Below are 27,372 nucleotides of genomic sequence, written 5' to 3' on the forward strand. Positions count from 1 at the left end.
AGTAGGAGTTCCAGAAAAATTGTTTTCATGAGGGATCCAATCAGATAAAATTGGTTGAAAAGATAGAGGAAAAATATGACCAGAATCTAAAAAATATACCCACCACAATATCAATTGATCCCTAAACTGCTCAACCCTAGCAATCTCTAAGTGCATATCAAATCCAACTTTACATGGGCTTGTTGCTCATTTGAAGAACTTATTTTTAACAAAGTATTGAAAATGCAATGAAACACAACATGATTTCTAGAGGATTTGGGTTATGGGTAAACAATAAAATATTTCTCTTTAGGTTTATATGCGGGTCCTAACAAGTGACAATATGGGATGATTGTTGTTGGGTGCAGTATAGGGTCTATAAATGTACCAATATTTAATTTGTCAATCCGGATAGTTCGTGAACTTCGATACACAACACTGGTAATGGCAGAGAGAACCCCTGACAACCTGCAAAAAAAATGTTAGTCTATCTTGCGTATTAATCTCATCAATAAATAAAATCCTGCACTAAAAGAGAATTCAAGAAAACACCAATTCAAACAATTAAATTCATGCGGGAAATAAAAGCATTGATGAGAACCCCTGACAACCTGCAAAACAAATGTTAGTCTATCTTGCGTATTCATCTCATCAATAAATGAAATCCTGCACTAAAAGAGAATTCAAGAAAACACCAATTCAAACAATTAAATTCATGCGGGAAATAAAAGCAATCAATGCGAAAGGAAATTCTAATTACAAGTGGACAGAAGGGAAATCTAAACTAGAAATCAAGCAGTGTTGGCATAATAAAAAAAATACTATAAATGCTGGAATAAATTAAAAAGCAATTCAAAACCATCCTACTTGCACTAATTCTGTTAAGGTTAACTTGAAAGCATCAAAAACATAACAAGGAAATTTACTATGTAAATAAACTCATGAAAGAAATTGAATTAATATGTTTTCCTTCTCCTGAAAATAAATCTTGCAAACTGTCCAAAAGTTAAAGGAGACTACAATACTAATTAAACATTATCATTTTATATATGTTGGCTTTGCGTCATAAGAATCACAACTTTAGATAGTATAAACTTATATGTGATCGCTGCTTAATGATGCATTAGTTAATGATTAAATGATTTCATCATTTCATAATTATTCAAATGCATAATGTGAAACTGATCAAAGCACAAACCCGTTGATTCTCGACGAGAGCAGAGGATTCTTTAAAACTTGTAAAGGCAGGATGTTGCAACATAAGCCAATATTGTAAGCTCGGGTAATCTGAAGGATGCAATCATTATTTAAAATATTTCAGGTGCAAATATGATTAACGATGTAGCAATTGAAATAGTTTGTAAAAGAACAATTTGCAACAATTTAAATAAAATTAACTTGAAGAAGGAAACGAGACTGAAAGTGTTACACAGTAAATAATAATCTAAATGCTAATTAATTTAAAAGATGTAGAGCGGTGTCAGCAATTAATTTAAAAGATGTAGGGTGGTGTCGAGCTGGGTTGGCGGCCAACCCAACCATCTCAAACCCTCGCTTAACCTGGTTTACACAGTAATTAGATTGACTAGATGCAATGGATAAATAGACAAAGCATGAACAAAAATCGCTTCAATTAATTCCAAAAAAACAGAGTCTTTTAGTTTTACCTCACGCAGACAATGCTCAGCTCCAGCAAGACAAGAGAAGTGATTCACCAGTTGTGAACTGTGTGAAGCTACATTGGGACAACTCCTCTTCCCTTCTGTGCCTTCCTCTCCTGCGCACTATCCCTGGCTGGATCGCTGTCTAATTAATTTAACTAATTGTGTGACTCCCTGCTCTATGCAATTTCTCAAACTTATATAAGCATCGATTTACAAATTGGGGCTTTTCAACAACCAATTAAAATACAGGAGGGAAGATTATTAGTTTTAACAATCCGCTGATTTAAGAATTAGTTTGAGCTGAGTGTTGAAAGAGGGAACGATTCTGGTGAATCGTTCCTCTTTTCCTGGAGTGGTAGTTGCTGGAAGGTGCGATTTGACTGATCGATTTTCTCCTTGCGTGAGCTGCTCACAGGTTCGTATCAGAGATTTGACGCATATCTCTTTCGATCAGATCCAAATTGACCCGGAATTATCGAGCACTAAATCTAGAGCGATCACCATAACTACGATCTCCATATCACTGTTATCTGGTGATGCATACAATGTAGATTGTCCCAATAACTAAGGTCCATCTCTTATGAGTATGATCGAAATGTCAAACCTGCCACCGCTACAGCAATCCCATAACTCTCATCTTCTCCTTTTTATCCTTACAGAAAACTAGCAACAGAAACCCGCTCCGTTGAGCAGAGCCAAATGCTACTCCTTGAAAATAACTCTCAGGATCGACACAATGCCCGCGGAATTGAACCTCTGATCTAACTTCACCCACATGTTGGACCCCATACTTTCTTCTCAAATAATCACTCAATAATTGAAGCTCAGATAGTTGTTCGATTCCTAGGACACTTTGATCCATGTAAGCGTACCCACTTCTAACATCAACAGAGAAATTTTCCAAATCAATATTATGTGCAGAATGCTAAACAAGAAAAAGGGCAGGCCATGATTTCTCAGAACGCTCAAATCAGAGGGACTGCAGAAGCTACTGCAGTTTTTTATCCTCTGTTCATTCGAGGACATTTACTGCATATGCATGCACCTCTTTGCTCTTGAATAAAGGAGACAGCAGCTCCAATGTATCTGTAGTGTCAATAGGTGCCCACCGCCTCATCAAATCCACTGCCTGCTTGGCTTCCTAGGCATCACTCCATTCAACGCAATGAAGAAACTTTGTCAAAGCCCTTTTCTCATAAACCAAAGAAAACCGAAATTTCCACAGAAGTTTCCTTTCATCTCCTCTTAACGTGCGCGTTGGAGGGTACTTTAATATCTTCAATAATTCCTTTCTTTCATTAGAACTAGCATTTGCACCAAATGTTGCAAAGGAAACGCCGTAAGGCATAAATTGAGGAGAAATGGCGACATAGGAATAGGAAAATCTAAATAAGATGCAGAAATGTGCATAAATTGAGGAGCAATAGTGACATGGGAATATGCAAATCTAAATAAGATGCAAAAATGTGCATAAATTGAAGAGCAATGGCGACATAGGGATATGCAAATCTAAAAAAGATGCAGAAATGTAACAATCAACATCTGGGGACATTTGTCCCCACGTCGCACCTCCTTTAATAAAATCTCTGTCACGATGGTGCACATGCAAGCCTATACAACTTGTACCGAATTTCAGTTTAAGATTGCATTGACAACAAAGAGCAACCTAGAAAAATTCTTTGGTCTTGTTAAACTGTTTTCATGGCGTACACCTAGTTTGGATACCAGCTGTCCAAAAGAGCACGTTTCATTGTATTTTCCTTCATTTCCGATATAACCAGAATCACCATTGGAATTCACATGGAAAAACAATTCAGTCTCTATCAACGCCATTAAATGCAATACACATATTAGATATAGGTGCACAGTCTCTATCATCTCATGTTGGCAGAAGCAGTAAAAATGATTTCAATTATTGAGAAGTAAATCAGTCATCTAATCCAATCTAGCACAAAATTAACACTCATGCCATCCATCAACATCATGGATTGGTTAAATTTGCAGGTATGGATCCTCCCATATTTTGCTATTTCTTGCTATTTCATGACCCTTCACAGTTTAAAAAATTGATAGCTTCTGGAAGTTGTAATATTAGTAGCCAATCAAATTTGAAATGAATTAATACAATCAAATAGAATATGTAGCCCACATTCTGTCCAAATACGATTTGCAGGCTCTGGATTCATAAACCAAAGAAATTTGCAGGTCCAAAGGAGGCTCTTTGAAAATGCTTCGATTGACTTTGTAAGAGTGTTGATATTCATTTGTTATTGTATTAAAAATGGCTGATTTGAACATGTGAATCCTCACTTTGGGGTCATCATGTCTCTTACATATGCAAATGGCAACTGATCCCGAGGATAAAAGATTTCTAATTCATTGAATAACAGGCAAAAAAATAGCTTCATTGGAAGGGTGTGCTTTCTCAATATCAATGCAGTGTCAGCCACACCTGTAATGCCAACAACAACACACAAAATCAAAAATTAGTTACAGAGAGAACCAACCTCAAAACAAATCTCAGATGCTATCACACTAAAACTTCACCATAATTGAGCAAAGCTGAGTTCTCATACCACTGCTTGAGGGAAGATTTTCAGAGCTCCAAGGTTGCAAGCCATCGGCACAGTAACTATCCATTTGATACCTCACAGCTTCTTTGCTCCACTTTCTCCATATGACTGTAAAAACAGCTTCCTCCATGTTATGAGTATTGTAAGGATGCTTTGAGACAACAATATCAACATTGTGAGTTACAAGGAGATTTTCCAAAATTAACAAAGGATGAAGAACAAGCTGTAGCTTGGCATCTATCCAAATGTTTTAAACACAGTTTGGGAAAAGCCTGTGGGAAAGATACTTGGGAATGAGGCCATTCATTACAGATTCCTTATATGGAAACTCCCTGACCAAAACAATGTGCCAAATTCCAATTCTATGAGACTCATTGGGCTTGATCTGGTATCTGGCAAGAAGTGTGAGAGTTGCATTGTCCATAAACACGAAGAAACAAATGTTCTGTTGTGATTTTCCTAACATACTTGGGTTTTTTAATCTTTCTTAGGCTCCAAATATAGTTGAAATTACCACACCCCCTTGCACTGTTCCATGACCTTCCTATCTTCTTCAGACACAAGGAACCCTTGGGTACGGTAATTGGCAAAACCACAAGGCAAATCAGTCCCTTCAGAATAATTGAAATACCTTTTTCTTTCCTTCACATCCAGAGTTCCACCGAAGGTCACTGGACCTGCTGCTGAATAGGGGTTTTCAGGTCCTTTCATGTACTGTAGCCGAGATTTACCAAATATCTCTTCTTTCTAAATCTGATGAACAATAGCCGAGACTGCCAACAACAACGAAACATAGTTTTAGCCTGATTGCTTTAACGGACATGCATGCCATAAGGCAATGTTTCTTGATAGATCTCTCAAATTGTTAAATATGAGGATCTCCAATTACCTGAAAACTCAGACTATAAGTGGCAAGACCGATTTGCCATGGCTGTAGCTTTCCTAAGAAAATACTTCTCCGCTTCATAATCTGAAGGGTATTTGAGCAACTGCATTGCAAAAGACAATAGAAATTGTAAATTAATACCCATCATGATTGAACCTTTCAGGACTCATATAAGCACAAATGCCCACAAAGGAATTGCACTGGGGCAAAGTGTGAGCCAACACAGTTCTGACACCGAAATTGGGAATCTTGACTTCTCTTATTGATCAGTAAATTGGAGGGCTTTATATCATGGTGAACAATTTTGTTCTAGTGTAGGTAATGCAAGCCCTTGAGCACCTGCCTGGCAACCTCAGCCAAATAGTGTTCTGGGATTTTCTTGTGGGTTTGAAGAACCTACGCAAGGGTTCCACCGTCCATGTAGTCCAACACAAAAGAGACTCATATATTTGTACCGTCTCAAATCAACATCTATCCCCACATTGCACCTCCTTCAATAAAAACTCTGTCACGATGGTGCACATGCAAGCCTATACAACTTGTACCAAATTTCAGTTCAGGATTGTATTGACAATGAAGAGCCACCTGGAAAAATTCTTTGTTTCCGTTTGAGTTAAAAATGTTTTCATGGCAACGTTTCATTCTATTTTCCTTCATTCCCGGTATAACCAGAATCACCACTGGAATTTACAATGGAAAACAATTCAGTCCTATCTGTTAGGATATTCCGACACATAGGATATAGTTAAGTTCAACTTGGTCTAGTATAGAGTTAGGTTAGAGTTAGGTAAAGTGTGTTTCTTTACCGTTGTACATTTTGTAACTTACAATCCGACGGTCACGATATGTAGTGATCCGACGGTTCACTCTCACCTCGGTATTACCGACACTTGATCCGTGGCTTGACACCCGATTGGTCCATGAGTTCTATTTAAAGCGCATGGAGGGTCATTGTTCGGGTAATCCGTGCATGAGAGAAGCTTATGTAAATTTTCATTTCTTTGATTAATAAATTGCCTGTAGTACCCACGTTGGGACAGGCCGTGGACTGTTTCCCTCCTTGCACTCTGAGGGTTTTAACCACGTCAAAAATACTGGTGTATTGATTTGAGATCTGGTTGTGAGCGGTGTCCTTTTGGTATTCTTTCTGTGGAACTTACCCTGTAAATTCCTACATGGTATCAGAGCTATTTGAGGGCCGCGTCCGTTGGTGATCCAAATCTGAAGCCGGTAGAACTGCATGCGGCTGTCGTTTCCTAGATCTGCTGTTTCTGACTGCTTTCGGGCCGAGAGGACTGCTCTGTTGCGTTCGGAGCATCTGTTCCAGTGAGGAACCCCTTTCGTTTCACGCGAAAAGGTTTCTGGTAGCCCTAGCTGCGTCATTTTTCAGATCGGGAGGTATACAATGTTTTTTTTTGCAGTTTACTGTTATTTTCTCTCTGCTTATTTCGGTCTCAGTTTATTTAGCCTTTTTTTTTAACCGGATCTATACCTTTCATTTCTGCGTATGCTCTTTGCCCTGCGACTCTGTGCGATCTGGGCAAATTAGAAACAGAAAGGAAGGATTTTTCTCATGCGCATGCTCTTTTCCCTGCACCTTAGTGTGATCTCGGAAAATCAGAAACATTGAGAAAAATATTTAGTTTTTCGGCTAAAGCTAACTTTGAGATTTTTTTAAAATTTCTAGTTTTTTGGCTAAAGCTAACTTCGAGCCGCAAGGTTCGTTTTTCTTTGCATATTCGTGTTGGGTTTTGTGTTTTGTGTTTTGTAGGGAAAAAGAGCTTTCTCAAGGCAAGCACGCAAACCGAGGCCCCCCCCCCCCCCCCCCCCTCTCTCTCTCTCTCTCTCTCAAATTTTTTGTATAGATCAATTGGTTCAAAGCTATTTTAAGAGAGTAGAGGTCTTGGGTTCAAGTCTCCATTTTGTGGGGGCGGATTTTTTCATTCCTGCACATTCGCGCACTTTGCCGGCTACTTCAACAATTATTTTTCAAAAAGCCATAACTTCTTCATCCGGAAGCCTTTTTCAGAGCCGTTTTTTTTTAAAACCGCCTATTTTTTCGAGATCTATCCATTGGAACACCTACTTTCAGCATCTTCAGCTTCAGTTTTTTTTAAAAATGGAAAGCCCATGCCAAGTCATTCTTGACAGCACTAACTACTTCCAATGGGTAGCCTACATCGAAGATTTACTTAGAAGTAAAGGTCTCTTCAGAATAGCCACAGACCAAGAGAAGAAACCAAAAGATGAAGACAAGGCGGCAAAATGGGAAAATAGACAAGATCAAGCACGTGGTTTGATAGGGATGTCTATTTCTCCTGATCTTAGATTCCACATTGCGGAACTTGAGACTCCTCATGAAGCATTAGAAAAACTTGCTAAAGTTTTTGGGATTAAAAATGAAATTAGAGCCCATCAACTTGAAAATGAGCTGCTTACTTTGGATCCTAATAATTTTTCTTGCATTGAAGATTTCTTGTCCAAATTCAAGAACCTTAGATATCTCTTGGAAGGTGTTAAAGTTAAGAAAGACGATGGTAACCTTATTTATTCCATCCTTACTAAGTTGGGACCAGCCTACTCTGTATTTGTTTCCACTTTCCATTCTACAAGAGAAGCTTTCATTTGTCAAGGACAAGACTACAAGCCCCCTTCCTTTGACTCCTTTTGTGATTCCTTAATAAGAGAACAAGAAAAACTCTTACACCTTGGTCTTCTTAATCTTGGAAACTCTTCCACGAAAGCGTTAGCCGCCCAGCAGCAACCAAATTCAAAGAATCCTAAGAAGTCATATCCTCAAAAGAATGGTCCTAAACCATTTCAGCAAAATGATAAGACCAATAAAAACAAATGGAAGAAGACTGATAGACATTGTAACTTTTGTAATCGAGATGGCCACTTAGAATCTAAATGCTTCAAGAAGATGGAAGCCTTGGAAGCCGCAATGAAGAAACATAACATCCATGTGGAGCCTACTTCAACTTCAACTTCCGGAATGGCACTTTCTGCATCTCATTGTCAATCATCTCAGTCTGGTTATGCATTAAATGTATCTTCTTCTTCTTCTCATTCTCATGAGTGGCTCATTGACTCTGGAGCCTCTTGTCACATGGCCAAAAACCAAGCCATGTTTTCTTCTTTAAATGATTGTAACACCAAAAATATATATATTGGTGATGATAGATCTCTTAATGTTGTAGGGACTGGAACTCTTCATCTAGACAATGGTCAGTTTAATGATGTATTATGTGTTCCAACCTTATCCTGCAACCTTCTATCTGTCTATCAGATAACTCATTCAGGTGAAGGTAAAATTGTTGAATTTTCACCTCATGATGTTGTAATCAAGGATCTAAAAGATCCTAAACAGATTCTAGCTACTGGTCTTGCTGATGATTCCAAAAGGTTGTATAAGTTTCACAACTTTGGGTCATCCAATCTTCCCTCAGTATTTGTTGCTCATAGTGATGAAGTGAGCAAACTTTGGCATGAGCGATTTGGTCACTTAAACTATCACTCCCTTCAACATCTATGTAAAGAAAATATGGTGATAGGTCTTCCTATGGTATCTTGCAGAGATGGTGTTTGTTCCGGATGTGTACTCGGAAAACATCATCGGGACAGTTTTGACAAACGTGCCTCTTGGCACGCCTCAGCCCCTTTACAGCTTGTGCACAGTGATTTATGTGGTCCTCTTCCTGTTGCTTCATTCTCTGGCTGCAAGTACTTCTTAACTTTCATTGATGATTTCTCCAGACGCACTTGGGTATACTTCTTAAAACTCAAGAGCGAAGTATTTACCACTTTTTTGGCCTTCAAAGCATTTGTTGAAAAACAATCTGGACATCAAATTCTTAAGCTAAGAACTGATAATGGTGGAGAATATGTTAAAAACACATTCATCAACTTTTGAACCGAAAATGGAATTCAAATGCAACATACTGTTCCATACACTCGACAACAAAATGGTGTAGCTGAAAGGAAAAACCGCACCTTAAAGGAAATGGCTAATTGTATGCTGCAATCTAAAGGACTCAGTCTTAGTTTTTGGGCCGAAGCAATTAATTGTGCAAATTATATAATCAATCGCACTCCTACTAAGGTTCTAGAGAATATCACTCCAGAAGAAGCTTGGAGTTCCATTAAACCAGATGTAAGTCACTTTCGTGTGTTTGGAAGTGAAGCATGGGCCCATATTCCAGATGAAAAGCATAAAGCTTTAGAACCTAAAAGTGAGAAATGTACTTTTGTTGGATATTCTGAAGATGTAAAAGGTTATAGACTTATTCCATTTAAGTCCAAAAATGTTATCATTAGAAGAGATGTAAAATTTGATGAAAATAAATCGGCCTGCGAGCCTAGTCCGGCGGATGTGCCACCTCTTCCTATCTCTTCTATCTTTGAAAACATTTATTCTTTAGATGATGAAAGCGAGGATGATAATCCTCCCCCACCTTCTCAGGATCCTCAACTTCCAAGATGGGTCCGTGCCACTCGGGATGCAGCAGGTGATCTTGCCGGTGATCCTACAGATCAGCGACGTACACGTTCTCAGTTTGAAAGAGCCTCTTCTTTACTGGCTCAAGCTCCAGTAAATCATGATCCTGACACTTTTGCAGAAGCTTCAGGCCATCCACATTGGGAAGCAGCTATGAATGAAGAATATCATTCATTGATGACAAATGATACATGGGATCTTGTTCCTCTACCAAAGGGACGCAAACTTGTTAGATGTAAATGGGTTTACAGAACCAAGTATGGCCCAGATGGGAAAGTCGATAAACATAAAGCTCGTCTCGTTGCTAAGGGCTTTTCACAGGTTGAAGGCATTGACTACACTGAAACCTTTTCCCCTGTTGCCAAAATGAACTCCATCCGCCTTGTTCTTTCCCTTGCTGCCTCTTTAAAATGGGAAGTCCATCAGATGGATGTTAAATCTGCCTTCTTGCATGGGGACTTGCAGGAAGAAATCTATATGGAACAACCCATTGGCTTCATACAAACAGACTCCAGCCTTGTTTTTCGACTTAAGAAATCCCTTTATGGCCTCAAGCAAGCTCCTCGGGCTTGGTATGCCAAAATGGATAGCTTTCTTTTAGAATCTGGCTTTTCTAGGTGTCATTCTGACAATACTGTCTACACCAAGAAAGAGGGCAACTCTCTTATCATCCTTGTTCTTTATGTTGATGATCTTATTCTTACTGGTAGTGATCCCAACCTTATAAACCATGTGAAGTCCAGCCTTAAAAAGAAATTTGAAATGACAGACTTAGGACATTTACACTATTTTCTCGGTCTTCAAGTCTTGCAATCCCAAGAGGGTATTTTCCTTTCCCAGTCCAAGTATGCTTGTGATATTCTTCGTCATTTTCACATGGAAGACTGTAAGCCAGCCCCTTCTCCCTTTCAGTCTGGAGTCAAACTTTCAGTCTCTTGTACCTCTCCTGAAGTTGATGCTACCTTATACCGTCAACTTGTCGGAAAACTCCTGTATTTAACCCACACTCGTCCTGATCTTTCCTTTGCTGTTGGCCTTGTTGCGCGTTTTATGCAAAACCCCCGTGAAAGTCATTGGAAAGCAGCTAAAAGAATACTTCGTTATGTTCGAGGTACAGTACAGTTTGGGATTCATTACAGTGCCAAAGAAGCTCCTCTGTTAGTTGGTTTCACTGATTCTGATTGGGCTGGTGACCCTGATGATCGGAAGTCTACTGCCGGTTATGTCTTCACTCTTGGTTCAGGACCTATTACATGGGCTTGTAAGAAACAGGCTGCCATTTCTCTTTCGTCAGCAGAAGCAGAGTATCGTGGTGCCGTGGAAGCTAGTAAGGAAGCCTTGTGGCTTCGTCAGATCCTATCAGAGTTTGGCTTTGAGCAGCAGCATTCAACCACACTTTGGTGTGATAATCAAAGTGCCATTCAGCTATGCAAAGATCCAGTCCAGCATCAGCGCAGCAAACACATTGAACTACACATGCACTTCATCAGGAAGCTCATTCATGACCATGTTCTTGAAGTGCAATATTGTCCAACAGATGATCAGGTTGCAGACATCTTCACAAAGGCTCTCACAGAGGTGAAGTTCACTAAACTTCGATATATGCTTGGAGTTCAGGAAGTTGTCACTAAGGGGGGATAGGCTCTAGTGCCTCCTTCCTTCTCCTATTGTGTCATATTTGTAAATCCTTCAATCCTATCCCAAGTTGTTCTTAAGGGGGGATGTTAGGATATTCCGACACATAGGATATAGTTAAGTTCAACTTGGTCTAGTATAGAGTTAGGTTAGAGTTAGGTAAAGTGTGTTTCTTTACCGTTGTACATTTTGTAACTTACAATCCGACGGTCACGATATGTAGTGATCCGACGGTTCACTCTCACCTCGGTATTACCGACACTTGATCCGTGGCTTGACACCCGATTGGTCCATGAGTTCTATTTAAAGCGCATGGAGGGTCATTGTTTGGGTAATCCGTGCATGAGAGAAGCTTATTTAAATTTTCATTTATTTGATTAATAAATTGCCTGTAGTACCCACGTTGGGACAGGCCGTGGACTGTTTCCCTCCTTGCACTCTGAGGGTTTTAACCATGTCAAAAATACTGGTGTATTGATTTGAGATCTGGTTGTGAGCGGTGTCCTTTTGGTATTCTTTCTGTGGAACTTACCCTGTAAATTCCTACACTATCAACTCCATTAAATGCAATACACATATTAGATATAGGTGCACAGTCTCTATCATCTCATGTTGGCAGAGGCAGTAAAAATGACTTCAATTATTGAGAAGTAAATCAGTCATCTAATCCAATATAGCACAAAATTAACACCCATGGCATCCATCAACATCATGTATTGGTTAAATTTGCAGTTATGGATCCTCCCATATTCTGTTCTTTCATGACCCTTCACACTTAAAAAATTGATAGCTTTTGCAAGCTATAATCTTAGCATCCAATCAAATTTGAAATGAATTAATACAATCAAACAGAATATGCATCCCACATTCTGTCCAGATATGATTTGCAGGCGCTGGATTCATAACCCAAAGAAATTTGCAGGTCCAAAGGAGGCTCTTTGAAAATGCTTCGATTGACTTTGTAAGAGTGTCAATATTCATTTGTTATTGTATTAAAAATGGCTGATTCGAACATGTGAATCCTCACTTTGGGTGTTACCATGTCTCTTACATATGCAAATGGCAACTCATCCTGAGGATTGAAGATTTCTAATTCATTGAATAACATGCAAGAAAATAGCTTCATTGGAAGGGTGTGCTTTCTCAATATCAGTGCACTATCAGGCACATCTGTAATGCCAATAACACACAAAGTCAAAAAATCAGTTAAAGAGAGAACCAACCTCAAAACAAATCTCATATGCCATCACACTAAAACTTCACTATAATTGAGCAAAGTTGAGTTCTCATACCACTGCTGTAGGAAGCTTTTCAGAGCTCCAAGGTTGCAAGCCATTGGCACAGTAATTGTCCATTTGACATCTCACAGATATTTTGATCCCCCCCACTTTCTCCATCTGACTATAAAAATGGCTTCCTCCATGGTATGTGTATCACAGGGAAACGATAAAGAATACAAAATGTAACCAATTACCTGGAAAAAGCAATAAAGGCCTTGTGCGTTGGGGCGCTGAAGGAGAATTGTCAATATGTCAACTACAAAATATATCCATCCCATGTTATTAATTTATTTTTGCACACAACTTAGAAACTAATTAGAAGCATATGTTAACAATAACATAGACAAACTTTAATGTACATTTTGCTGAATTTAAAAATAGTATTGGCTTATTAGATTCTGTTTGGAACAACTTAGCAAATGAAACTGAAAATTTTGGGAGTTTTATATGCCATTTATGCTTTTTATTTACCTTTGTTCTGCTTGTCCATTGCAAGTATTAGATCAAAATCTTTAAAGTCTGTAGGTGATATAGACCTTGATATAGAAGTTATATCTATTCCACGTTTCTTGGCTGCATTCTTCATCTTGGGATCTGCAGGACCGCCCTTCAAATAATTTCAACATATTAATACATGATACCTATTTATTGCATTATAATAGACAAAAATACCGATTCAATTAGCCTTGACCCATGATAAGCTAGAACCTACCTCATGGTAGTCAATAGTTCCAGCAGAGTCAATTTTGAATGCTGATGTCAATCCCCTTTTCTACACAGCATCACGAAATACAGCCTCTGCAGTGGGACTCCGACAAATGTTGCCTTCCAAGAACAAGAATAAATAGAGATTATTTTCCTGGAGAGATTAGCAAATATTTTTTCAACTACTTAAGATATCTAAACTTGCAATGCTTTTATCATTCCCAATTGCAACAATAGGAGCCAATAACAAATCATTATCCTTGACAAATCAGATAATAATTTTTCCACAGCTAATAATCATTATCCTTCTTGACACTGATATGCATCACGGCCCTGAAAAAGCAATCATGAGCATTGAGATATCAACGGTAACTAGTTACTAGAATTTCTGCTTTGTAAAGGACTGAAGTAATGCATAACTCTACATGAAATATTTAGTTACCATGAATTGGTAATTATTCTACAATGTTTTTATGAAGAAGTTTATACTGGATATTCTCTCATGTGATTGTTCTTTTTGTTCCATTTTCCACTGGCAAGTTAAACTCATGATTAAATATTAAAAAATCAACAACTTATGTAAACATGAAGCGGGCTCACGTATTTAAATGAAACTGAAATGCATCACTCAGCACTAAAAACAGAAAGATGGAAACCAAATCCTTGGCCCTAGATTCCACTAAAATGTTTCAGCTAGATTTAATGACTAAAGACACAAACATTGAGTGCAGAGAGCATAATAAGCCACACTCCTTGGTGACCGGCTCTGTTTTGACATGAAACTGACAACCAGAAACACACAAAAATAATCTAGAAAATACACACTATGGAGAGACCTTATGGAAGCAGTAAATTGGCCATTGAACTTAGAAAGTTCAGGCAATTGGAAGTAGCACACAAAGTGATCATGTCAAGAGTCGGACCCTTGTTTCAATGGCCCTCCGCACACCACAGCCTTTGATTTGATTTCTTCCTTAGAAGCAGAAGGGATTATTTGTTAAAGGATAAGCCCTAGTCCATTAAGATTGATCATTAAAGCATATGCTTTCAGGGGTTGTATGATGGGGAAAATAGTTGAGACAAAGCCAAGGCCTTTCTGAGGTGAGATTTCCCTTCCTCTCTCTTCCACATCCAAGGCTAGACCTTGATGTAATGCTCTGAGTTACCAGAAATAACTGGAGAAATACTAAAATACTAAATACACCAAATATAGAAAGGCAGTGTGGCTCAAAAGTATAATAATGATGAGACACATCTACATCTCTTAGAAATGGGAAAATATCTCCTAATAACCAAAATATTGAAAAATCATACACAATTGTGTGAGAATGGCTATAATAATCTCTTGTATATAGTAATTAGGACCTCCTTATTCATGAGGACCCAGTTCCCCATTAATGTACCATTTCTTTATCTTGTGTCATCACGGAAAAGTTGTACCCTAACTAACAACCCCAGCTGCCCCGCAGCTTCCACCCAATCAAGAGTTGGCATTTAGCCCCTAGACTCCATACTAATTTCTCTAGCAATTTTACTCAGATCTGGTTTTATCGTAAAAACTGCCAGGATTTTGTCAACAGTTGGTCCTTAAACAGCAATGAAAATATTTAATGGTATTTCTGTGCTCGGTATAAATATTTAAGGCTGTTAAAAATATATTATCGTAGAGTTATTGTCTGTATGACTATTACTTACCTTGATGGGACTTTGAGAATCTGAAAATGTGTAGAAAACCGCAAACTGAAAGCTCTTGGATAAACCAAAAACATGTCATAGATGGAATGGCAATGGGCATGATAAGTAGCATGCCTATTGTGGCAATCAAAGCTATTCTACCTATGAGTTCCAAAATAAATCTAAGCATTGTTGTTTGATAAAGCTAACACCACTAATAGTCCCTAGGCAGCTCAATCGGCGGTGGATGTCCTATAAAGTCTTATGTAAAGTTTGTGGTCCAAAATACTTAATTAACTTTGTGGACAGTGTGTGGGAACGTGCATAGATTCGCCTAAAAGTTATAGTGGTAGTAGTCACAATTGACTCCATATCATCTGAATTCAAACCTGTACCCGGCTTAGTTGCTGATTCTTTTATATATATAATATATATATATATATATATATATATATAAATATATATATATATATATATATATATATATATATATATATATATATATATATAGCAGCTGCTAAAACACTCTGATGATGTATCAGGGATCTAACAATGATAGGACGAGGGATAGCCATGCGGGTCTCTGCGTTGCAGAACTTCAATATAATTTAGACAACGAGGCACATAAGGATAGTGCACAACCTTTAGTGTCTATGTCCTTTTGTATTTTTGACAGTTGGTTGTCGGTAACTAGCTTAACAGGTTGTAAAGTTGTTCAGTGATATCCACTAATTCTGTAAGCTTCACAATAGCAAGGCAAGGATGACAGAATCCCCTTGCGGGCACCTTAGGCTAGTTTGAAACTCGTCAGAGAGATGGTTGTCCAATTATGGACAAACGATGATAAATATGCAGTCTATCGTAGTAGTATCATTTTGTACAAAAGTAGCCCAATGAGCTATCTTAATTTTGCTACAGTTCCATAACGCTGGTTGTTACCCTGCATTAGACTAGTTTAGCCTAATTGGTGGATTCCATATATTTCTGTAGTAATCGTGTACTAAATCTCATCGGATGTTCAGGAAACTGTACATCCCAAGTTTTAATAATCCTTAAATTAGAGGTATATATTGCAGTCATTTTTTTCATGTTTGAGTTCCACGGCTTTCAGCCCAAACTTAACTCTTTGATTATCAGGCACCCACCCTGGCTTGAGAGGTCACACCCATAGCATTAATAGCCTAAGGGGATATTGATTCACTAGTGAGGTTGGCGAAGTGTTAAGCTGTCCCCCAAGCTTTCTCACTGTGGGCTACCCCATCCATATGGCACCAAGGAATGAGGCTAGGTGCAGATTGTTATAGACATTTTTGTGCCTCGCAGCATGGAGCATGAAATGTCAATAATTACAGGGATCCTCAGTCCCTAAACATGTTGTTCTTACCCCTAGAAGAACAAGGTCAGCAAACCACAGCACTTCCCATCAGTTCTCCACCTGAAAACACTCAAAAACAGGCTTATTTTGGATCATGTCAGCTGCTCCACTGAGCATCTGCGCTGGAATGCAACTGCTCCTCCTTGTACCTGCGCTGAAAGTCAAATCTAATGAAGGCTACCTGCGCTGGGCGAGATTGGCCAAGTGGCACAGTCATTCTGCAAGGTGTCAATTGCCCAGGAAGCTTCCAAATTGACACTTGGTTCAAGGGATTCGCCCTGTGATGAGTAAGAGGTACTTGATCTCCATGTGTAAGCAAGGATCTCCAAGTGGACTCAAGAACTGAAGTTTAACTAAAGTGGGAGAGGACACTAGTCAGCTTTATGCCAGCCTCAAGCTGACTCATCCTTTCTCCAAATCTCCTATATATAGAACTCTTCTATGAGGTCTAAGGAGGCTGGAATTTTGTGCAAAGCAAGGAAGTGCTGTTGGTTTACAGTTAGAGCTATTGGGTGATTGCTTTTATAGAGGTGAAGAGGAGATTTCTTGCTGCTGGGGAGGTGCTGCTGGATTGGAGCCATTGATGGTTGTAACCTTCTCAGAACCCTTTTACTTCTATCAATAAAGCTTTGAATGTTCTCCTATATACTTGTATTACATTGATGTATTGTATTTACTTGTATATCTGATTCACTCTAATCCATGCATCAGTTATGAGTACATGTTTCTTGTAGTTTCCCTCTCTTGTTTGTGCAGGATCTGTGTGTAGCTGGGCCGGCAAAGGGAGCAAGGAGCTGGGAACAAGAGACAAAGAGAGAGGAGAGGATCGACAAAAGCGAAAGACACCGGTTGGTCAATCTTTTCTTCCTTCTCTGTACTTTCATAAAGGAAAATATCAAAGCTTTACTTTCAGTTGTTGCTAAGGACTGTCACCCTTAGAGTAGGGATAGGGTCATCCGAGTCGGATACTTTTCCCCACAACAAACTGGCGACTCCGCTGGGGAAACTAGTATCTTGTTGGTTTATTGTGTTTCTTGCTATTCATCTCATAAACAAAGAGAGCACCAAATCGAACTGCAATTGAGTCCTTCAATTGCAAAGTAGAGGGATGCTGCTCTGGCTCAGTTTCTGAGCAAGTTTATGATTTGAAGAGCTGATCCACATGGACTCTTATGCTCTTTGTGATAGCTTTTCATCCTCTTGATCATCCCTTAGCTTGTATTTGACCTATAGCTTTTTATTTCAGCAAAAACAGTGAATTTTTGAGCTTTTTATGACCCGGAAACCCTTGTAAACGCAACTCTCGTGTCTCAGTGCAGGCTGTCCAAAGGCAGTCTGCATTTCAGCGCAGGTACTCCCTTCGGGAACTGCACTGAGAGTCAGTTTGACAGACCAGAGCCTGCGCTAAACCAGTTAGGCTATGTCTTCCTGAGGTTTCCCACTGAGTCTTGGCCCTGTTTTCACTGTTATTTTGCTGCTGATTGCTTGTCATTTGTACTTGCTGTAAACCAACTTTCCTTGACATCATTCCGCCTCTGTTATATAACGAAATTGTACTTGTTCTTTGTATTTCTTACTCATTTACAATTTCCCATAACGAAAAGTAAACTAGTCATGCTTTTGGCCTCTTAGATCTGAACCTGTGTCAGGCATTTTTGCTGGTCTAAAGAGTTAGCTTGCTTGCTGTCCATAGCTGATTAGTCATTTTACTTTCGTTAGTATGGTTTGATTTCATGTATTTCCAGTGATTAAGCAAGTGAATCTTAAGGTGTCTTTTGATTTTGGACAAACTTGTTTACTTTCACTTTAAATCGAAATCAAAGTTATATAACCACTTTCTTTTTGTATCCATCCACATTAAGAAAGGGAAAAGAAAATACATGCATTGTGCATTTTGCATTTGACTGTGTGCTTGACGATTTAGGAAAAAGTGCATTAGTTTGTGCTGTATGAACTGTGTGAAAAGATATGCCTTTCTTCTCCCTCAGTAGTTAAGATTTTCATCAGTCAAAAAAGATTTGAAAAAAGTTTGCTTCTCATCTTAGATTGCATTTAGGAATTTGTTGCATACATCTCGTGGTGATCCTTAAAGGCAAACTGATAAGCAAGATCAACATTAAAATAAATCCAATTTACATAACAACGCTTTGTAACATAACGCAAACATCTAGAGGTCTAGGTAGAGACGTGTTTCGGCGTCGTTAAACATAGTGACTGTCGATCTCTACGAAGGTGGGTGATTCCTCCTGAGAGTCGGTGGCGCTAATACGGACTTGTGCTCCCACGTACCGTCGCGTATATATTGGGAGACCCCTATAGGAACAAAGCCTTTATCCTTAGGAAGCCGTGTCGGCCGCCCTACTGATCGCAATGCAGTGAACACAACATTCACGAAGATTGACCACACGTACCGTAAAACGTATTCCGTGGTTTTGTGAAAGGTTTGGCACACCCTCTGCCTAGATCTCCAGAGCAGTTTCTTTTGGTCTTTTTCAAACTCTATAACTGAAAAAGTCCATCCGAGCATTTGTCACTTCGGGCTCGTTAAAACATCGAAGGAGACTAGAGTCATCTTTAGCTTTTTCTCGACTCTTTAAAACTGAAAAAGCAAGTTGTGTCTAAAGCGTCGTTATAAAATTTATTTTAAGCGGAATAATCATCACCCTTCCCTTGTTGATCTTCGAAGTTAGTCCACCACAAGTGGAAGTTCCTGTAGAATCGCTAAGAAATCTTTTGGATAGACTAGATATGTCTGAACAACCGTCGACATCTAGGACTGTGTCGTCCGACACAGCTGTAGCAGAGCCTCCTGCTGCTACTCCAATGATGTTCGCTGGTATACCATCTGTCCCGGCAAATTGTCAACAACAAGCCGGAGTCCAATCAGGGACAACGACATGGTTAGTTCCTATTTCTTCATCCGGATTATCATCTGGTATTTCTTATGTTGAAACTCGCCAAATTGATCCATTTGGAGGTCAATCTGGGCAATCGATCCCCTTGAGTTCCGGATTGATACCATATGGGGGGCAGTATGCCCTTTCATTACCTCCTCCGGGAGGATGCCCATCCGTGAGCTCACAACAAAGTTCAGGTCAAACTGGAATTACATCCAGCGGTTGGGTACCAATACTGCCTCAACAACCAGGAGTTGTATATTCTATGCAACCAGTCCGCCCTGTGTCGAATGTTGCCACTATACCTGGTATGGTGATTGCGTCGCAAGTACAAGCGCTGCCTACTGTATGTCAACCCCAAGTTTCTCAGGTTGCCATACAACAGCCTCTTATCTCGACATCTCAATCGCAACCTCAGGTCAGTGCCTCCTTATCTGGAGCGACTCAGGATCAAACAAATACTGTGACTCCTCATCTTGGTCAATCATCTAGTATTGGGCATCAGCAAATGATCCAACAACCAGAGCTGGTTAGAACTCAACAACTGCAACTCCAGCAATCATATCAAGGACTTGAGCAACAAGTCTTTGTAAGTAATGGACAACCATACTATAATGGTTATACCCATCAACCTTGTCAAAGTTGCCAACATTATGCTGGTATGCAAAGACCCACTGCTCAGGCGATTCCGTCTTATCCTGGATATGCTTCGCCTAACCTGAATCAATAGTTGCCCTTTGTAGCAACTCTAGAATTACCAGATCTAAACCGGCTGACGAATGATCCAATTGCTTATGCCCCTTGGTGGCCAGCGATTCCACACAAACTTCCATCAGACATTCCTAAATTTAATGGAAATCCAGGTGAAGACCCATCGAATCACGTGATGACATTCCATCTATGGTGTTCATCAAACACCCTGAATGATGATTCGATAAGACTTCGCCTTTTTCAGAGGACATTAACGGGTCCAGCGGCAAAATGGTATATTGAATTGCCTAGAGCTTCGTTCGACAACTTCAGTACCTTAGCTACAACTTTTTTAACCCATTTTCAATTACCGATAAGGTATGAAACGGGAACAGAACTCCTTACCAACTTCAAACAGACAACGGCCACTCATATATCTGATCATATACACGAATGGCGACGTCGTCGTAGGATGGTAAAAACATATGTTCCCGATCAGCTATTAGCTGAATGGTTTATAAAGTCATTACTTCCGGCCATAACGGAAGATGTGGCCAAGGGGGGAGTCGTAACAGAAGAGCAAGTTATAGCTCGTGCGCAATATCTAGACTTGGTTTATACTCAGTCTGGCACGCTCTACGACAAAATACCTGACGCCCCTAGACCGGAATTCTCAATTCCTCCTCCTCCTAAATCAAACAATGACTCTCACGCCGGTGATGACGTGATTGGCAAGCACAAAATTTACAGTCAAAATGCAAATGAAAAACTTCTTGCCTCAGAAGTAAATGCCATGTCGACCGACAATGGCAAACAGCTGAAGCAACCAGGGGGCAAGAAGAAAAAGACAGGAAGAAAAAGGAAACCCCCGGCAGGGTGTCATATATGCGATGAGGATCATTGGACGAAATATTGTCCACATATAGCTGAAGTTAAGAAACTCTTCAAGAGTTCAAAAACCCCAGCAGTATTGACTGATCCGTTTCCTAATCCAAGTCAAAATCTGGTTGCTAATCAAAATGCTTCTGGATCCCAAGTGCTTATGTTGTCTACCTCGAAGCAACAGAATAATGCTTTGACAAGGAGTAAAGATTATGGGAATCCAAAACTGTCGAACAACAAGGTTAATGAACGACCTAGTAGTTCAACAACAACTTTGACCGAAGTTGTGCCACCCATCGTTCCTGTGCCAATGATAAAGTCGCCAAAGGGAGTAGTACACAAATCGACATTTAATCCTCGTGCCAAAGGAGCACAGAATTATAATATAGTAAAGGACCTGGCCCAATCGCCGTCCACTATGTCGACACTTGAAGTACCACAAAATTGCCCCTCCCAAGAGCAAGCTTTATTATCAGCAATAGGTGGGATTGGCCCAATGGATTCCAATCTTGTGGCCTTTGATCATAAAGGATATGACCCTCAGTTACCAGCTCAAATAGCTTTCCTTATTCAAGTGAAAGCCCTCAACAAAACTGTTCATCGAACAATTATTGATGAGGGGGCATCTACATGTCTTATGTCGATGAGTTGCTGGAAAGATTTAGGCTCACCACCCTTGTCGAAATCGTCAACGACGTTAAAAGCATTTGATGGACGATCATACACTCCATACGGGATTTTAAGTAACTTGCAAGTTGAACTGGGGGGCAAAACAGTAGGAATTGATGTTGAAGTAATTGATGGAAACCTCGATTACAACATCCTACTAGGAAGGCCCTGGATCTATGCCATGGCCGCGGTTGTGTCGACCTACTTCAGGAAGATTGCATTTCCCTTCCAAGAAGGAATTACAATCGTCGACCAACAAACTTTTCTCCCCAACAGTTCACAAGTTACAGGAAGCATTCCAATGATCCATGGAAGGAATCATTTGCTTCAAAATATCGGAATAGGTCTCCTAAAAGACCCTGCCTTAATGGGCACTTTCGCCCTACCGCCTCCAAGTAATCTGGCGGGAGTGGCCACGGTGGAAACCTACAAAATGAAATCTAATCCAATCTTCTGGTTGGATTCGGAAGATTCCTAAATATTTTGTCGGCTCCGAGGACAGTTCTTATCTCGCATCAACCTCGTTAAAAAATGAAACAAGGAGTTATGAGGATAGTTCTTTTACTATGTCAAACTCATTAAAAAATGAAACAAATCCCCTTTTCAAAATTCAAAGGTAAACCTTCATTCCAATCACCAAGTTGAATGCAATGAAGCTTGGGGGGCACCCTCCTTTGACATGCGTTATTATGATGCTGGGGGCATGCAAGATTCGAGCAGTTTTTGTGCAAAGTTCATGCCCGTTAAAAAATAAACATAATTTGTGAGCAATCTTTCCCTAGCAGTTCAAGCTCATCCAAAAAATGAACCGGTAAACAACCTCGAGAAATGTAACCTTTGAAAGCCATATTAAAAGCCCTTGGTCGTGTTTATATGCCATCACCTCCATCCGTTCATTTGGCCAGTCGTTCACCTCCATATGTTTGTTTACCCATTTTGAGGAACAGCTGCGAAGAGTGATTTCACTTAGCCATCCTTGTGACACTGCTGTGATTGGAGATTTCCAACCTGTACTTGGAATCTGCTGCTATCCCTGTTCATCACTCGTTCCTCAAAAGACGAGTCTTCTTTGAGCTCTTTTCACTGACTCGTAAAATATGAAAAGTTTGCCGAGTTTTGGCCTTCCAGCTCGTTAAAGCGACCAGAAAGCTATCCCTCCTCTAGATTTTAATCTTTTTTGGACCTGAGGGATTATTGCACAAAAAGATCGAGCGCTTGTCTTGTTCGGCTCGTTAAAAGTACTGAACACTCATCCCTTCTGTATTGTTTTATACTTTTTCGGACTTAAGGGATTAGATGATGAAAAAGGAATTATGGAGTTAACTTTCTGTACCTTTTCAGACTCTCTAAAAATGAAAAGGACCGAGTTTTCACTTGTCGTTAGACTCGTTAAAATGACTAAATAGCGACAAACTTGTCTTTAGACGAGAACGAGTTTCCCTATCGCTAAGCTCGTTAAATCATAGCGATGGGCTTGCCCGAAGGGCAGGTTATAGAACAAGCATATGTTATCCTCCTCAAGCTTGACAAAAATAAAGAGGTACTGGTCAGAAATGACTGGGGAAAAATTGGGAGAACATCAAAGCTTAATGGTAGCAAGTCGCTCTTGAACATGACACTTTTCCTCCGTTCCACATCGGGTTGGGTTGTTTCATTCACCGGTCTCATCACCATGGTCTTCGCCAAACCATCCACATTTTGGGGTAATGCTACCGATCCATCACATCAGTGTCGTTATATGTTCAAGAGAGGTCCTTCTGAAAGTGTCAACCGTGTCCCATCCACTGCCATACATTATCCTTCATCCATTCATGATCGCCACCCTGAATCATATATCACAGTTTGTTTTCACCTCCACTAAAATCATTAGCTCCATTCTGTGTCATTGATGTGGGATTCATTAAGGCCCTCCTTTGACGGATCGCTTCTTGTCGACTTCAGCTCATTATCCAAGAAGTTGATCTAGGAACAACCCCATCAGTACTTTGAAGCTTGCATGCCTCAATGGCAAGTTTCTCACTTCCGGCGACAGGTATACACCAATGACCTTCGACCAGAAGATTTTGCGTGGCGTTCGACGCCAAGTCCTTTATTCACGCCACGTGAATTGTACTGCAGTACCTTGAGGGTCATTATCATTATCGGTGATTCCTCTCGCGCTTGTTAACGGTTTTCATCATTGACCGGTAATCAAGCGATGTCTTTCCATGTTCGACTTCAGCGAAATTCTCACATGGATCGACTTGTACTTAGAGTGAAGATCGAATGAGTTTGAAGACCCCAGATCTAGTTTCATCCATCCGGGCTGCGATATATATTCGGGAAATATAAAAGCATTTGTCATGTACATCATTGCAGCAGATGATCATCCTATTCAAAGGATGATAATTTCAGCAGAGAATTATCAGTCTACTATCAGACGATCGTCTGTTCTATGTACCAAAATGTATTTATAAAGCTGAGCATGGGAATGCCCGCCTCAGCTAGATCATGAAAACAGAATGAAAAATAATGTATTGTATTGTATTGTATTACAGGGCGCCTCCTCAGCACTGGAATGAACTTCGGACCCTCTAGATAAAGCATTTCACCCGATAAACGGCCTCATACTTTAGGGGGCAACTGTTATAGACATTTTTGTGCCTCGCAGCATGGAGCATGAAATGTCAATAATTACAGGGATCCTCAGTCCCTAAACATGTTGTTCTTACCCCTAGAAGAACAAGGTCAGCAAACCACAGCACTTCCCATCAGTTCTCCACCTGAAAACACTCAAAAACAGGCTTATTTTGGATCATGTCAGCTGCTCCACTGAGCATCTGCGCTGGAATGCAACTGCTCCTCCTTGTACCTGCGCTGAAAGTCAAATCTAATGAAGGCTACCTGCGCTGGGCGAGATTGGCCAAGTGGCACAGTCATTCTGCAAGGTGTCAATTGCCCAGGAAGCTTCCAAACTGACACTTGGTTCAAGGGATTCGCCCTGTGATGAGTAAGAGGTACTTGATCTCCATGTGTAAGCAAGGATCTCCAAGTGGACTCAAGAACTGAAGTTTAACTAAAGTGGGAGAGGACACTAGTCAGCTTTATGCCAGCCTCAAGCTGACTCATCCTTTCTCCAAATCTCCTATATATAGAACTCTTCTATGAGGTCTAAGGAGGCTGGAATTTTGTGCAAAGCAAGGAAGTGCTGTTGGTTTACAGTTAGAGCTATTGGGTGATTGCTTTTATAGAGGTGAAGAGGAGATTTCTTGCTGCTAGGGAGGTGCTGCTGGATTGGAGCCATTGATGGTTGTAACCTTCTCAGAACCCTTTTACTTCTATCAATAAAGCTTTGAATGTTCTCCTATATACTTGTATTGCATTGATGTATTGTATTTACTTGTATATCTGATTCACTCTAATCCATGCATCAGTTATGAGTACATGTTTCTTGTAGTTTCCCTCTCTTGTTTGTGCAGGATCTGTGTGTAGCTGGGCCGGCAAAGGGAGCAAGGAGCTGGGAACAAGAGACAAAGAGAGAGGAGAGGATCGACAAAAGCGAAAGACACCGGTTGGTCAATCTTTTCTTCCTTCTCTGTACTTTCATAAAGGAAAATATCAAAGCTTTACTTTCAGTTGTTGCTAAGGACTGTCACCCTTAGAGTAGGGATAGGGTCATCCGAGTCGGATACTTTTCCCCACAACACAGATCTCAGAGGATTTTAACAGAATAGTTATCCCTTAGACCCGGCACCTCAGTCGGAGGATGCAGCCCTCACATCATGTTTCTTCTTGAAACACTCAAAAGGGTAGAAGAAAATTTCTATGTCCTAACCGGACGTTCGTTGGTATTCAGGCATTACTAAAATTTGCTCTCTGCAATCATTGGGTGGATTGTATGACTGTAAAAATCTCCAGTGCCAGTTTATTATGATTTGTTCTAATAGAAGCATAGATGAGAAATTGGGTCAGGGTTTTTAAGAATATAGAAGCTACGAAGAACCTAGCTCCTTTAGTTGAATTGAATAGAACTACAAAAATTTAGTTCGCTCAAGTCAGGCATGATATAGAGAATTATGCTTGGCTTCAGGCTTTGGATCTATAGTGTACAATATACTATAATCTTCTACAATTGAATGGCTGACAATAATGGTAGACGCTATGGAAGCATCATCGCGAACAATGACCGATACCGAACGAACTCGTTGAATCATTGGATGGACGGTACTCACCAAGGCAAACAAAGAGAACTCCAAAAGGCTTGGAGGTTACAGATGAATCAGACGCCATGGACCTCAATGCTTCCCTTCGTCCTCCTGGTGCTCCTCTTCGTCCTCCTGGTCTGCTGCAAGTTCGGATTAAACCTGCAAACTTTTGGCCTGAAATGAAATGATAAGTTGTGCTAAAAATGGGTGAAGGTGCAACAATTTGGGAGGGAGAAGCTTTCAGAGAAAAGAATGAACTACGAAAGAATGGGCAATGAATGAGGCTGCACACCATCAACTTCATCTGCCACCCACGGATTGATAAATCCACACAGTTCTTGGAGCGAGAGTATTCCTTTGTCAATGTAGACCCGTATTTCGATTGCGTTGATTGGTCATTGTCATCAATAAATTGATTACAAGGAAGAACTATACTAGATTTCTCAGCAAACCCATATTTTCCATATACATTGCATTCAAATTCATGACGTTTATCATCATTTTCAATATCAAGATTCACATTAGAGCCTTGGGATTTGCAGTCCTTACCTCTTCCCGTATGTTCTTCCGCACAATCTGAAGGTGTTAACTATAGATTCCCCTTGCAAAACTCCTCCTGAGAAGCCCTCAATTCCTTGGAAGCCACACAAGCACATTTTCTAGATATATCTCCATCTGCTTTCCTTTCACTGTGTTTGCATTCAGCAGGTTCCTTCTCAGGCCGATCATGCCCCTTTGCAACAAGGAATTTGCGGGGTTGAGCCTTGACCGAACCTCTTCCTGACTTTTTCTTCCTATTACGAGGACTCTTGAAACGAGCGCTGGGATTCCGCTGATTTGGGTTTCCGAGGAGGGGCATTGAGCAAGAAAGTTTCCCTTCAGCAGGGAAAGATTTCTCAGCAAACCCATATCTTCCATCTACATTGCATTCAAATTCATGACGTTTATCAGCATTTGCAATCTCAAGATTCACATCAGAGCCATGGGTTTTGTAGTCCTTGCCTCTTTCTGTATGTTCTTCTTCTTCCGTACAATCTGAAGGTGTTAACTGTAGATTCTCCTTGCAAAACTCCTGAGAAGCCCTCATTTCCTTGGAATCAACACAAGCACATTTTCTAGATATATCTCCATCTGCTTTCCTTTCACTGCATTTGCATTCAACGGGTTCCTTCTGGCCGATCATGCCTCTTTGCAACAAGGAATTTGCGGGGTTGAGCCTTGAAATTGACCAAACCCCAATTTGGGTAGTTAGCAGCACATCTCATAGATTTACATGAATGAATCGAAGTTGTTTATGAAATATTGGATTTCAGAGACCCACCAGAGCTTTTCACACACCCATTAGATGTTTTCGCACTAAAATTACCATCATGGTTCTCTCCCGCAATGGCAGCACAAGCAGGCTTGAGCCCATTGTTAATATCCTCTTCTTGAGACTTTTTCTTCAAGGGCTGGTACTTCGCTGATTTGGGTTTCCAAGCAGAGGCATTGAGCAAGAATGTTTCCTTCAGCAGGGAAAGCACTGGGTTCCAAAGAACGGCATCGAGCAGGGGAATCCACTGATTTCGGTTTTCCAGGAGTGCCATTGATTTAGGTTTCCAAAGAGTGGCATTTCAAGTCAGTGTCGCTTCAGTTATAACTATATGTTTAATCCAACGATGGCAATTGTTTGAATCGTCTAACATTTCAATCAAAGGGATTATAGCAAGACAGGTGTGATAAGAGGGGAGTTAATTTCATAGGGAACGCTTACGGCGTAAGAATGTCTTACGGCGTAAGAA

The 27,372-nt window shown here is 40.1% G+C and overlaps 1 pseudogene; it reads right to left on the bottom strand.

The window, feature by feature from the left end:
- Nucleotides 1–12,978: 12,978 nt before the first annotated feature.
- On the bottom strand, nt 12,979–25,895 carry LOC149142106 (low molecular weight phosphotyrosine protein phosphatase-like; annotated as a pseudogene).
- Between the last annotated feature and the right edge of the window lie 1,477 nt (nt 25,896–27,372).

This window comes from Pinus tabuliformis, chromosome X (genome assembly GCF_031772625.1).
Source record: "Pinus tabuliformis cultivar Carrire ecotype Pingquan chromosome X, CPIR1, whole genome shotgun sequence".
Classification (NCBI taxonomy): Eukaryota; Viridiplantae; Streptophyta; class Pinopsida; order Pinales; family Pinaceae; genus Pinus; species Pinus tabuliformis.